Source organism: Cnephaeus nilssonii, assembly GCF_951640355.1.
Source record: "Cnephaeus nilssonii genome assembly, chromosome: X".
Taxonomy (NCBI): Eukaryota; Metazoa; Chordata; class Mammalia; order Chiroptera; family Vespertilionidae; genus Cnephaeus; species Cnephaeus nilssonii.
In genome coordinates this window covers 16,801,575-16,814,071 of record NC_137071.1, presented here as the reverse complement: position 1 = coordinate 16,814,071, position 12,497 = coordinate 16,801,575, and the positions used below count along the sequence as shown (strand labels likewise).

General features: G+C 40.1%; 1 protein-coding gene across 1 annotated transcript in view; it reads right to left on the bottom strand.

Annotated features, from left to right (window-relative positions):
* IL1RAPL1 (interleukin 1 receptor accessory protein like 1) overlaps positions 1–12,497 on the bottom strand; it is a gene marked incomplete at its 3' end in the record, with an annotated part of 1,207,355 nt that overhangs the window by 612,881 nt on the left and 581,977 nt on the right. The gene's annotated exons all lie outside the window — the stretch shown is intronic.

Sequence of the window (12,497 nt, the reverse complement as noted above, 5' to 3'; positions counted from 1 at the left end):
TTTCATTTGCTGGAATTTTTTTGGTATTATATACGGGCTTGGTTTAAAAAAATGTTCAACAGAGATTTTTGTATCTAGAAAAAGAAAAGATATAAAGGAAAATGTAGGTCAGTAAAATGTGAAGCCTAAGCTTATGCTAAAATTGGCAAACTCAACAGAGGAGAAAAATATTGACCTACTAAACATAATGGAAGAACAGGAAAAGGGCTGCTCAATCCTTATAGTACTGGCTGTCTTGATAAGATAGGTTATTGTCTAGCCATTGTGTCTCAGTGGTTGAGTGTCGACCCATGAACCAGGTCATGCACATGCCAGGGTAGCAGGCTTGACCCGGTAGGGGGCGTATAGGAGGCAGCTGATTGATGATTCTGTCTCATCAGTGATATTTCTATCTTTCTCTCCTTTCCTCTTTCTAAAATCAATACAGAACACATATTAAATAAAAGACAATAGGTTATCAATGAGTCTGGGCAGAAAACAGTATCGGATAAAAGCATTGCAAAGTCACTGTCTTTCCAGACCCATATCCATTTTGGTTTGAACCTGTAGTCCAAGTCATCAGACAGGAGAAACATTCCACTGTATTATATAAGGACAATCCCATCCTGATATAGATTCCACAGAATCATTTCAAAAATCAGTGTCTTATTTTACTCCCTGTTGACTCCCTAAAATAGGTTTCTAACTTAGAATACATGACAAGAGAAATCATGTTTGGAGATCTCATTGAAAGAATTGGGACCAAAGGCAGTTTTCTAATAAACTGCACCATTTCTGTTTGCTACTTATGTCTCTGGACATTCAATGAACACTGATAATGTGGCAGGCATGGTGGCAGGCAGTGGGAATAAAGCATTAAAACACCTGATTCAAGGTTTTGTAGAGAACTGCTCATTTGCTAAGTGCCCAATGACTTGTTTGCGTATTCAACCATCAAATTCCTGCATTTGCACCCTGCCTGGCATGGCTCAGTGATTGAGCATCAACCTATGAACCAGGAGGTCACAGTTCAATTCCCGGTCCAGGCATATGCCCGGGTTGTGGGCTTGATCCCCAGTGTGAGGTGTGCAGGAGGCAGCCCATCAATGATTCTCCCTCATCATTAATGTTTCTATCTCTCCCTCTCCCTTCTTCTCTGAAATCAATAAAAACATATTTTTTAAGAATCCTGAATTTGCATTTCATTGCTTACTATCTCCGCAACTTTGGGCAACTTATTCAACCTCTATGAACCTCTCAGCTGTATTGCAGGGACAATACTTTCCTGAGGACTAAATGTGATACTAATTAAAATCTGCTTGTCCTGTCATAGTAGCTCAGAAATGCTGGTTCCTCTCTGCTCTGCTCAGGTACTCATGAACCACTGCCTCAAAGTCTTCCTCCTTATTCAGCTAAATGCTTTGAAGTTTAAGCAGCAACTTGATTTAGATCCTTATTTTTTAATGCTAAAATGACATGATGGAAATGGCCAGGACCTAGCTAGTTGTGGCATAATAAAAAAATAAATTTGGTCTTTGTCCAGGTTCCTGGCACAATCTCCCAAAACTCTTAACATTTCCTGAGTGACAAGAGTGTTATTCATAAGGAGCCCCTTTTAATCACATATGAGTTTATGCTAATAGGCTCACTTAAGGCAGAGCCCCTGGATAGCCTCAGCATGTGCCTGGTCACCTAAGGACCAAGTGACCAGAAGGTTGAAACTTTTAGCTCCATCCACTGAACTTTATGGAAGACAGCAGGTACTAGAGATTATACTCTCAAAAAAATGTTCCCCAAAATATTTTTATTCATTTCAGAGAGGAAGGTAGAGAAAGAGAGAGATAGAAATATCAATGATGAGAGAAAATCACTGATGGGCTGCCTCCTGCACACCCCACACTGGGAATCAAGCCTGAAACTCGGGCATGTGCCCTGACCGGGAATTGAACAGTTGACCTCCTGGTTCATAGGTTGACGCTCAACCACTGAGCCATGCTGGCTGGGCTCTAAAAATTCTTGAACACAATGACTTGCTGAGCTTCAGGGTTCATAAACACATTGATGTGCTGGGAGGGAGACACACCCAGAGAGGGCATGGCATGGAAGCTCTGTGCCTTTACCCTCATACCTTACCCTACACATCTCTTTCATATGGCTGGCTGTTCATTTGTATCCTTGATAAATCAACAATAGTAAGTAAACCGTTTTCCTGAGTTCAGTGAGCTATTTTAGCCAACGAATGAATCCCAAGAAGGGGCAACGGAAATCTCTGTTTTGTAGCTGATCAGTCAGAATCATAGGTAACAACCTGAACTTGCAATTGGCATCTGATTTTTTTTGGGGGGGCAACTGTGTGGAAACGAGCCCACTATCAACCTGCTAACTCCAGGTTGACAGTGTCAGAACTGGATTGAATTGTGGGGACATCCAGTTGGTGTTGCAGAATTGCTTGGTGTGGAATAAACACACACATCTGGGGTCAGAAGTATTGACAATAAAAGAGAAAAAAATACATGTTTTTCTTTACAGTTAATTATTTAGCTTTATATTAGGAAGCAAAGAAATTCTCCACAAAATTGAAATTTAGAATTATCTAATGTAGATTTTTTAAGCTTTGTTTTTTTTAAAATATATTTTATTTATTTTTTACAGAGAGGAAGGGAGAGGGATAGAGAGTTAGAAACATAGATGAGCTGCCTCCTGCACACCCTCCTACTGGGGATGTGCCTGCAACCAAGGTACATGCCCTTGACTGGAATCGAACCTGGGACCCTTCAGTCTGCAGGCTGATGCTCTATCCACTGAGCCAAACCAGTCAGGGCGATTTTTAAGCTTTGTATAAGCTTTCAGGAGAAGTGAAACACAAGCAAAGAGCTGAAATTCAATGGGATAAGCACTACAAAAGCCTATGTATTACCACAGTAGTGTCAAAGAAAGAAACAAGAAGATTTCATAAAATGTGATACCTGGTTTCTTTTTCAAAATGTTTATTGTTGAAAGTATTACATGTATCCCTCCTTTTCCCCCCATTGGCCCCTTCTAGCCCGTCCCGCCTCTACCTCCTGCCCCGGGCGTTACCTGGCTTTCTTCAAGAATGAGTAAGAATTTATCAATTTTCAGAAAGGCTATTTCAGGGATTAGTATGCACAAAGGCTTGAAGGCATGAAACAACCTGGCATGTTTGGGGAACTGCAAATCACTTGATGGGGCTGGATTATAAAGAAGTTATAAAGGAACAACTAGAATTGAGACTGTATAGGTGTGCAAGAGCCAGACTAAAAGTCCTGTAAGCCAGTGTAAAGAGTTTGGACTTTGTGTTGGGTAATATGAGATTTGTGTTATTGTTTTATTTTCTGGTTGGAGTGAGAAAATTGGATTGGAATGGAAGGAGGACTAAGTGCAGTGAGACAAATTAGAAATCAACTTCATTCATTCAGCAAAAAGATGGCAGCTCCAACAAAGGCAATGCCCGTTGAGTCAGAGAAGAGGAATCATGTTAAAAATCTAAGATACAGAATCAGTGTGGCAGTGAAGGAGCAAAGGAAAGAGAGGCATATAAGATGAAGCATTTCTCTCAGCTGAGTATATGAAAGATACAGTCAATCTTTCAGCCTGGAAATGCTGAAAAAGAAACAGCTTTGAGAGAAAAGAAAGCATGTTAAATTTTAACTTGAACTTCCCACCAGACTGGGAAAAATCCTCTTTGGGTTTGCCAGCAATATTGTTCATGCATAATTTATTAATTTTAATCCAGTACAGACCATAGCATGCTCTGCCCAGGCTCATTTTAAGATTATTTTTCAGAAAAAAAATAATTATCTAAGTTAAGCTATTAACTACCTTGAGACATACTCCAAAGGTGTTTTAAGAAAATATTCAGATTTTGGAATAATAGTGATATTTGTACAACATGTTAGAATTCATAAAGAACAGACTTTTCTAAGACCTAAATCCGCGAATTCTAATTTTGAACCTTCTACGTTAATCTTTTAAGTTCGTGAGTCTTAGGTTGTTTTTTTTTTTCTCCTCATGCTACTGATTGCTGGTTTTTTTATGGGTTTTACCACGCCTCCTTATATCTAACAACAGGCACTTTTTAATTACCCATGCAGAGTTAACGGCAAGAACTCACAAGCTCAACTGTAGAGGTTCAGATTCCAGCTCAATCACTCATTACTTTTGAAATTAAGGAAAGTTACTTGACTCCGTGTGCTTGTATACGAAGAAAATAAGACTGAAGACACCGTAGGTGGTTGTGGGAATCAAACGTGTTAAATGCATAAAGGGCTCAGAACAGTGCCAGTCTTCTGGTGAGCGCATGGTTTGTGTTAGATCTCATTATCAAGACTGTGTCCCCTTTTCCTACTTCCTTTCTATTTCCATTTTGCAGTATGGATACACAGTGTTTGTTGACAAGGTAGGTTAGATGCACAGTAACACCAGAAGGATGTCTTCAGTTCATTGGTGTTTAATTAGTGTGAAGAATAAGAATCCAGAAAACTCCTTAGAGATTTCATCTGTGATATGTGATTGGGCTGGACAAGAATGAGTAAAGTTGACAGAAACTATGGACTCCTAACCCCAGGCATCCTCCTGCTGTTCTATAAATGCAACTGACCCTTAATTTTTGGACAGTGGCTCCAGACAAACACACTTAGGTATTCTTCCTTCCCTTTGATTCCCCAGCCCGGTGAGGTCTGATTTACAAATGTCTGGTAATGTCTGGAATTCTGAACTCCCCAGGATAGCACTATTTTCAAATTACTTTTGATGTTTTAATACCTATTTGCTGTTTTTGTTCATCAGGAGGTGATGTTATAAACTAAAATAAAGCAGCGGCCAATGAATACTATGGTCTTATTTACTGAGAAAAGCTAGCAGGAAGCAAGCAACTTGTGGTACATTAATAAACATATGATCCCCCTGAGGAGAATTACACACTCTCGCAGTAAAGACTACCATCCACCATCATCAAATAAGCAGCATGACTGCTATGGTGCTGGGCTCTCTGCAATCAGGGAAATCCCATGGAATAGGATAAATGGGGTAAAGGATAATGCTCCTAGGACTTTTGGTAAAACTCATTAGCCCATATGACTCAGCTTCTATTGTATAGAACACATGATCTGCAATCTAGGCAAACAGTTCAATCATTACACTTTCAATGTTTATAAAATGGCTGTAGAGGTAGGACATACATAGATGTGCAGAAAACAGCTCACAATTGTGAGTCATCACTCAATTATCCATTCCAGCAAAGAAATGTGAATGTGCATTTTAAAAAAGACCAAGTTTTCTCTGACAAGGGTGGCCCTGCAGTACATACAATATACTGTGCTAACAATTCAAACAGTTACTTATTTCAACCTCCTATCATTATAGCAAATGGATCCAATGCCTAAAGCAGTCCAAGCTTGATTTATCCAAGCTTGCCTAACTAATTAGTGGCAGAAATGGGATCAGAACTCACCTCTCCTCACTTCTAATTCATTGGTCTCTTCTATGTGCTACTGGGGGTAACTAGTGCTGGGTTAGCACACATAATCCTCTCTAATAAAATGGTAATATGAAAATTAACCATCACTCCGCTACATAAGCCACGCCCACCAGCCAAGCCATGCCCACCAGCCAATCAGGGCGACTATGCAAATTAACCCCAATCCAAGATGGCTACAGCCACAGAGAGCAAGGTTTCCCAGGTAACAGAGGAAGCCAAGCTTTCCATAGCCATTGCAGGCCTAAGCCTCCACTCAAGCTACAAACTTTCAATTATAGACGGTAAACAAATGCAAACAAATGGCGGCAGAATGGAGCTTGAGAGAGCAGGCCACGGTTGCCGGAGGCAACAGGGGAAGCAAAGCTTTCCGCACACCCTGGCCGGGCCCACCCGCTTAAGGCTACAAAGTTTCAATTGTAGAAGGTGAATTAACTGCCACAGAAATGGCTGCCGGAGCCCCAGGCTTGGCTCCGCTCCAGGCTACAAAGTTTCAATTGTAGAAGGAAAATAAATTCCAAATACCAGGGCCTCCCCTTGGGTTGCCAGGGGGCGTGGCCGGCCTGCAAACCACCACAGGCCCCTCGCTCAGGCCGCCCCACACCCCAAGGGAACCCCCACCCTTATCTGTGACCCCCTTCAGGGCAAACCAGCTGGCCCCCACCTGTGCACCAGGCCTCTATCCTATCTCATAAAAGAGTAATATACAGATTGATCATCACTGCAACACACAATATAGCTGCCCCCATGTGGACACAAGATGGCCGCCACAAGATGGCCAGCAGGAGAGGGCAGTTGGGAGGCACCCGGCCTGCAAGGGAGGGCAGTTGAGAGGGACCAGGCCTGCAAGGGAGGGCAGTTGAGAGGGACCAGGCTTGCAATGGAGAGCAGTTGGAGGTGATCAACCCTGCAGGAGAGGGCAGTTAGGGGTGACCAGGCTGGCAGAGGAGGGAAGTTGGGGGCAAGCAGGCTGGCAGGGGAGCAATTAAGCATCAACCAGGCTGGCAGCAGAGTGGTTAGGGGGTGATCAGGCTGGCAGGCAGAAGCAGTTAGGGGCAATCAGGAAGGCAGGCAGGCAAGCAGTTGGGAGCCAGCAGTCCTGGATTGTGAGAGGGATGTCCGACTGCCCGTTTAGGCCCGATCCCACCAGGACATCCCTCCAGCAGTCCCAGATTGGAGAGGGTACAGGCTGGGCTGAGGGACAACCCCCTGCCGTGCACGAATTTCGTGCACCAGGCTTCTAGTTATATATATAATAGAGGCCTGGTGCATGTGGGGGGAGCGTCCCTCAACCAGGCCTGTGCCCTCTCCACTGCCGCTGCACTTGCCAGTGGTGAGCCTGGCTTCTGGCTGAGCGAAGCTCCCTCTGTGGGAACGCACTGACCACCAGGGGGCAGCTCTTGCATTGAGCGTCTGCCCCCTGGTGGTCAGTGCACATCATAGTGACCAGTCGGTCTGTCATAAAGGTCGCTTAGGCTTTTATTATATAGATATTCAGTGTTTGAAAGAAATAAATGTTACCCACTCTTAAGCCCTTGATTTTATATTATTTTACTTTCCAAAATATTTGTCTTGTGGAGAAAGGTAGCATATGATCCAACTTGGATCTATTTGAAAATACAGGTCCTTAAGCTCCCAAAAATCTAATAAGAAATAAAAGAGAGCAAGTAGCAAGTCGTAAAACATCTCATGGTTTCTTCAGCTCTTTCCACTACATACTTTCGACATATATACACTTGTAAAATGGTTGGTTTCTAAAAGGACTAGCTTAAAGTCCGGTCTTGTTAGGGAGAAAATATTCTAACTTTAAATTCAGTGCCAATATTGGGAACTAAGAAATCTTTTGGACATAATAAAGAAGCAATTATATTGCACACAAATTAAAGTTTTGGAAGTCAAACAGTGCATTGAAGCTCTCTATAGTTTTCTTTAGCAGTGTGCTTCTTTGAAACAGGGAAAGATTCTGAAATTGGCATGCATCTACTGAGAGGAAATGGTGGGAGTGGAAGAACATTGTACAGAAAGCTTTGTATAATAAAACTTCAAACCCACTAGGATAGCTATTAATTAAAAATGGAAAACAACATGTGTTGGCGAGGATGTGGAGAAATTGGAACCCTTGCACATTGCTGATAGGAATATAAAATGCTACAGCCAGCCACTGTAGAAACCAGTATGACAGGGCCTCAAAAATTAAACATAGAATTACCATATGATCTTAGAATTCTACTCCTAGGTATGTACCTAAAAGAATGGAAAGCAAACACTTAAACATACTTGTACACCAACATTCATACCAGTATTACTCACAAAAGCCAAAAGATGCAAACAACTCAAATGTACATCAAGACATAAATGGATAAAAAAATGTGGTCTATATATACAATGGGATATTACTTTGCCTTTAAAAGAAATGCAAGTATGGTACATGGTACAACATGGATAAAGCTTGAAAACATTATTCTAAGTGAAATAAGGCAGACACAAAATGACAAATATTATATGACTCCACTTAAATTATATACATAGAATAAGTGAATTTGTAGCGATAAAAGTAGAACAGAAGTTACCCTGAGCTGGCAAAGAGGAAGGAATGAGGAGTTGTGGTTTAATGGGTACAGAGTTTCTGCTTGGGATAATAAAACATTTATGGAAATGGACAGTAGTGATGGTTGCACAACACTATGAATGCACTTAATGCCACTAAATTGTACAATAAAAATAGTTAAAACTAAATTTTATGTTATGTACATTTTACCACAATTAAAAATACATTAAATCATATACTATAAATAAGTGAATTATATAATATGAGAATTATATCTCAATAAAGCTATTACTTTTAAAAAGTTTATATGTAGTATCTCATTTCATCTCACTCCAAATACCATCTCTATTATTTGTCCCCTGTATTTGTATCTCTAGCTCTAAACCCTCTCTAAACTTTCGATTTATATATCCAGTTGCCTATTTATCATACTATTTGAAATCTAAAAACCATCACTTCAGACCTAATGTGTCGTACAAATAAACTTTTACTTTTATCTTCAAATCTACTCTTACCCTGGTCTCTATCTCACTAATAGCCACAAATTCACCTAGTTGCTCAAGCAAAATGGCAAGAAGTCCTTTAAGAAATTATAATCTTTTTGTTTTTATTTATTCATTTATATATATATATATATATATATATATATATATATATATATATATATGTGTGTGTGTGTGTGTGTGTGTGTGTGTGTGTGTGTGTGTGCGTGTGTGTGCGTGCATTGGCAGTATTACAGATGTTCCCCATGTCCCTCGACATGTCCCCCTCCACCCAGCCCCCAACCCAGTCCAGGCTTTCACCACACTATTATCTGTTTCCATAGACTATGTATAGATGCATAAATGTTCTTTGGTTAATCGCTTCCCATACCCCAACACCCCTCCTCTCTCTGATTTGTCAGACTGTTCCATGTATCCATGTCTCTGGATACATTTTTTCACCAGTTTATTTTGTTCATTAGATTCTACATATAAGTGAGATCATGTGATATTTGTCTTTCTCTGACTGGCTTATTTCACTTAGCATAATTTCCAGGTCCATCCATGCTGTTGCAAAGAGTAAGAGGTCTTTCTTTTTTAGAGCCACATTGTATTCCATTGTGTAAATGTACCACAGTTTTATTATCCACTCATATAATGATGGTCACTTGGGTTGTTTTCAGATCTTAGTTATTGTAAATAACACTGCTATGAACATAGGGGTGCATATATCCTTTCTGATTGGTGTTTCAGGTTTCTTAGGATGTATTCCCAGAAGTGGGATCACTGGATCAAGGAAGATATGAAGAAGTGGAAACATGTACCATTTTCATGGATTAGAAGAATTAACATCATTAAAATGTCCACAGTACCCAAAGCAATCTATAGATTCAATGCAGTCTCTATTAAAATATGGGTGACATATTTCACAGATCTAGAACAAATGTCCTAAAAATTATATGGAACCAAAAAGTACCCAGAATAGCCTCAGCAATCTTTAGAAAGATGAACAAAGTTGGAGGGATTACAATACTGGATAACAAACTATATTACAAAGCCATTGTAATCAAAGCAGCCTGGTAATGACACATGAACAAGCATACAAACTAATGGAACAGAACAGAGACCCCAGAAACTGACCTGTGACATTGTGGTCAATTAGTATTTGACAAAGTAAAAAAAGTATCTTTAATAAATGTTGTTGGGAAAATTGAACAGGTACATGCAAGAAAAAAAAAAAAACTAGACAGACTATCAACTTATACCATACACGAGAATAAACTCAAAATGGATCAATGACTTAAATTTAAGTCATGGAACCATAAAAATACTAGAAGAAAACATAGGCAGTAAAATACATCAAACTAGAAAGACATTATAGTCTTACCCCAATAAAACAGGCATGAAGCGAGTGAGGGGGTACCAAAAATTCAATAATTAAGTTTAATATTATTTCAATATTTAAAGATCAAATTTATAACAAAAATTGATGAGAACAATAAAGAATTATAATTTTTTAGTATATGACTTTTATATTTATCCTATCATTATTACTAATTGATTTTTTAAAATTTTCTATAGTGTGTAAGTACCATTGGAGATGGAGTCCTCTCTGCCTCATTCACCACTTTATCCCATAAATATTTCCTCTATTTTCTAGGCTCTCCTGCCAACTGACTTTGAGGTTGGAATTTTTCCAAGAGAGGATCTGTCATTTCAGCTTATGGGTCTGACACTGCTTCCTTGCTCTCTTTTTCCCTCCAGACATATGGGTAGTAGTGCTTTCCTGCTTTTGCTAATCCTTGATTGCCTTATGTTCTGCCATTTCAGCTCTTCTAACATATTTATTACTAATTTCCCATATTAAATTCCCCTATTGAACTTTTGGAATAAATTTGCTTTAACTGACTAGATCCTGGCTAATACAATCGTTTAGAAAACAGATACCTAAGTATTTCTTTTTTTTATTTTATTTTATTGTTTAAAGTATTACAAATAGTAGTACATAGGTCTCCTTTTTCCCCCATTGACCTTCCCCCAGCCTCCCCTACCCCCCAGCACATGACCTCACCTCACCCCCAGGGTCCTGCATCCATTGGTTATGCTAATATGCATGCATACAAGTCCTTAGGTTGATCTCTTAACACGCCCTTCTCCCCCATCAACCCATTCCCAACCTTCCTGCTGTAGTTTGACAGTCTGTTCCATGCTTCTTTGCCTCTGTATCTATTTTTGTTCAGTTTATAATGTTCTTTATATCTAAGCATTTAATCTACATTATACATATATTAACAAAAGTGTCCCATTATATAAGAGAAAGAGGTAAACAAATCATATAGTTATATATTTGAAATTATTACATATATCATTAAACACATTTAATAAGTATGCCATGCCAGCACAGCCAGGTTTGGAGAGTCTGAGAAGGGGCGGTGAAGGATTAGAAGAGACAGACAAGAGAATAAAGCTGGGTCTGTGTAGGGTGCTACCCTCTCTGATGGAGAGACAGCACCACGGCCTTCAAGCCAAGTCTTTATTTTATAGCCAGATTCCACCAGGCAAAGTAAGGGCATGGTTACAACGTTCTCATGAGTTTCAAAACTACTCAATTACATGCACCTGATCAAGCTTTATTTACTTGCTGCATCTCCCACAGCCCATATCACTTAGCCACATGGGACCACAGGTTCGGACCATAAGATCAAGCTTACAACTATAGCCTTTGGCTATAATTGTGCTGGGACTTGCACGTGGCTTTTCTATAAGAGAATCATGCCCTCTCATTAGTCCCAAGCTTGAACCCATCCAAACGTTGTAGCTGCTCTCCACAAATAAGTTAAGGTACTTTAGCATTTTCCTATCTATGATGAAAGCCTTTTATTTAGATATCTAAAAAATTGGGCAGAATTAAACTGTGAGTTGTTTTAATTTATAATAGAATTAGACTCTTTGAGGGAGAAACTTTGGAATTCTCTATAATTTATGCATTATTGAAGTTAGTTTCTTTTCAATAGGCAATTTTATTGGATTTATTGTAATTTTAGTATCAATTCCAGTCAATAGTAATTTTTAGATTTTTATGACTAGGAAGAAATGCCATTAATCTGAATCACCTACAGTTCACTAAAAGAATAAATAGTTTAAATACTGATAACCTAACAACTTCACTTGGCAAAAATAGGGCATTTTTAGAAAAAAGAAAATGATATAATGACTTGTATTTCTTTATACATATAAACACACTTAAAATGCAACAATATATTAAGGATTCTTGTGAACAAAGATTGTAGGGATAAAACACTTTACACTTAGATTATAAGAATAGAATGCCAGATAATGACATTAGAAATATTAAAAGTTTAAAAAACAAAACACAAGTGGGTCTAATCTTTATCCAAATGTGATAGAAAATTGAAGAAGAGGAAGTTTTCATGGGCAGAAGAATGGACTAATAAGTTGTGTGATCATGGACAAGTAAGTCTTCCCTGAACTTCAGTTACCTGATCATCCTATCTAATAAAGAGGGAATATGCTAATTGACCATCACTCCATCACAAAGATGGCTGCACCCACAGCTGAGGCGAAGTTCCCATAAGGAGCCTTAATGAGCAATCAGCAGGGACCTGAGGCTACGCCCTCCCCGGCCCTCATGGGGCTTGACAGGGGACCTCAGGCCTTGTCTCACACCCGGCAGGGCTTGACAGAGGATCTCAGGCCACACACCCCACCTGGCAGGGCTTGACAGGGGACCTCAGGCCACGCCCCCCACCCAGCAGGGCTTGACAGGGGACCTCAAGGTGTGCTTCCTGTCCTGGTGCTGGGATAGGGGACCTCAGGCTGCTCCCCCCGCCCCAGTGCCAGGCTGGGGGACCTCAGGCCATGCCCCTCACCCGGCATGGCTTGACAGGGGACCTCAGACCGCACCCCCCCGCCCGATGGGGCTTGACAGAGGACCTCAAGCTGTGCCCCCTTCCCCAGCACTGGGCCAGGGGAC